Consider the following 3,097-nt stretch of genomic DNA (forward strand, 5'->3'; position numbering starts at 1 on the left):
AGTCAGAGTTGACCCTATCGTGGAAGGCGGCCAATAATAACTTGTCGTCCATTTCATCCATTGTCAAGGCTACTCTATTGAATCGGGTAATGAAAGACTGCAAACTTTCGTTTTCCCCTTGCTCTATAGTTAGCAAACTAGAAGAGGAATGCTTGTGGCGTTGCCCTCCAATGAAATTATTGACGAACAACTTACTCAACTCCTCGAATGAGCCCACGGAGTTTGGAGGTATTTTGCTGAACCACACCCGCGCTGGTCCCTTAAGTGTGGTAGGGAAAGCTTTGCACATAATCTCGTCCGGGACCCCTTGAAGGTGCATGGTCGTCTTGAAAGTAGCAATGTGATCACACGGGTCACAATTTCCATCATATGAATCCAAGGAAGGCATTTTGAATTTTGGAGGTAAGGGGTGACTGTTGATGGAAGCCGTGAAAGGGGAGTCCGTTCGGTGAACTAAATCATCCACGAGATTCGCCCGCCTCATATTCTCCTTCATTTCATCCATGGCTTTTCTCATCTGGTCCATCTCCCTCTCCAAGTGTGGTACTTTTCTCGAAGCAGTACCCCTTATCTGATTTTCAGACTCAACATTTTCTCCTCCACCTTCCTGACTCTGGGCTTGTCCTTTCGCGTGCCCATCATGGCGCTGCCTCCTTAGATTGATCTCCCTGTTCAACTCCTGATTCTGATGGGTCAATTCTGCCATAGCGGCAGCCATTTATTATATATGTTGGACAGAAGGCGGTTGCATGACAGGCGCTGATTGACGATCGCGAAAGGGATTACTAGAAGCATCCCTACTCTCCTGGTGGCCTGGGCTGATAGCGCTTGATCTTGTTCGAACCATTCAGCCTTTTGTTTGGGAAAGGTTAATCGTTGAAAACAGAATAGATAATCGAATGAAAAGAACTCTCTTTTCCCACAGACGGTGCCAACTGATGATGCGAAGAAAATCAGTAGGCTGGATGCTTCGGACTTGAAAGGACTACTTGGTGTCTTGGTGGTCTGAAAAAGAAAGAAAGGCAATCAAAGGAAACTGGGGTTGCCAGCCAAGAACCCTCCGATGGCAAAGTTAGTTTTCCTTCTATAATTTTGGAGTTCCAACTTTTTGGGAAATGTCAAAACGTACCTTTGTCTGGTTTGAATGAGCGTTTATATAGTGTCCTAAGAGCAGTTATTAGACTTGTAACCTCCCCTGAGGAGGTGTGAAAGTTCAGGGATAACCTCTATAACTGCTTAGGAGTTACATTTTTCTCACGTAACGGTCACTGGAAGTTATGCGCGTTATACAGAGTTGTTGTACATACTCAGGAATTTTTCTAAGTGTCAAAGGTCGTCTAGTTATCCTCGTCTAGAGGTCCTCTTGCTGAGCGTATCTCGTTTCTAAGGGAGGTCGTTCCTTTGTGGACAACCTTATTCAGGACGAGGTTGATGGCTTCCTTGGACGAGATGACGTTTTGTAAAACATGGTCATAAGAACCTCGTCCAAGCATCTTCCTATCAAGGACAATCTCCCAAGACGAGGTTCTTACAACATTTGCTTTCCTGATCTTGTCCTGGACGACCTTCATAGACGACGCTGGAGTTGCATTTTATCATACCCTATTACAAAGAAAACAACAATGTTCGTGCCTCACTTTCCTATTTCGCTTAAGGGTGAGTTTTGTTCAATTTTTTGATATTATTCATTTTGAAAAAGTTGTAATTTTAAAAAGTATGATATAAAATTGAATTTTTATTTATTTATTTATTATTTTATAAATCTAAATATTTGATAAAAGCCGTTAAAAAATGTTTTTTGAAAAAACTGAATGTTTAGCTAATACTTATGAAATTGAGGTGTAAATTACTATAAAGGACAAAACATATATATAAGATGGTTCCACCTTCTTATCAATAATAATAATTTTTGATGGGGTATGATAAAATGGGACTCCAGCATCGTCTATGGAGGTCGTCCAGGACAAGATCGGGAAAGCAAATGTTGAAAGAACCTCGTCCTTGCAGGAGAATGCTTGGACGTGGTTCTCATGGTCAGATTTTACAAAACTTCACCATCTCGTCCATGGGAGCCATCAACCTCGTCCTTACAAGGTCATCTATAGGGGAACGACCTTCCTAGGAAGCTAAATACACTTGACAGGAGGACCCCTGGACGAGCCTTTGGCACTTAGGAAAATTCCTGAGTGTGCACCACGACTCCTTATTACACGCATAACTTCTAGTGACCATTATGTGAGAAAAACGTAACTCCTAAGCAGTTGTGGAAGTTATCCCTGAACCCTCATACCTCCTTAAATCTAGGAGAGGTTACGAGTTTGATAACTGTCTTTGGGATACTATATAAACGCTCATTCAAACCAAACAAAGGTACGCTTTTTACAAATTCTAAAAAGTTGGAACTCCAAAATTTGAGAGAGAAAAACTAACTTTGCCATCGGAGGGTTCTTGGCCGGCGACCACGATCACCTTTGATTGCTTTTCTTCCTTTTTCAGGCCATTAAGACAACCAGTAGTCCTTTCAAGTTCGAAGCATCCAGCCTACTGATTTTCTTCGCATCATCAATTTTATTAAAAAAAATAAATCATAAGGATAATCATTTTTTATACTGATAATGATAATTCATATTTCAATAATTGGTTTTTTTTATTACTATTAATGAATAGTATACATTATTATAAGAGTGGTTCTAAGACCATAAATTATTTCTTAACTTTTTTATTACAACTTTGACGTGGTAGACATAAATTATTTCATAACTTTTTTACTAGTTATTTATCACTTACACATAGACTCGCAATTTTTTCTTCATCGCGCACACTTTGTCGCATCATAGTCAGTGGGGGAGTTAATTAGAAATTTTTTTTTTCAGGAATGCCAAGCTATATATAATTAAATCCAAAGAATAACACACACACACACACACACACACACACACATATATATATATATATATATATATTATTGCTTATAGATGAAATGTTTAATTTGATTTAACATATGATATTTTCTTATGTAAAAAAATATTTATATAAAATAAATCTTTATATTTTCATAAAAAAGGGTAAGCCATGACATGTCTAAAACTATACAAGG

This window comes from Castanea sativa, chromosome 1 (genome assembly GCF_040712315.1).
Source record: "Castanea sativa cultivar Marrone di Chiusa Pesio chromosome 1, ASM4071231v1".
NCBI lineage: Eukaryota > Viridiplantae > Streptophyta > Magnoliopsida > Fagales > Fagaceae > Castanea > Castanea sativa.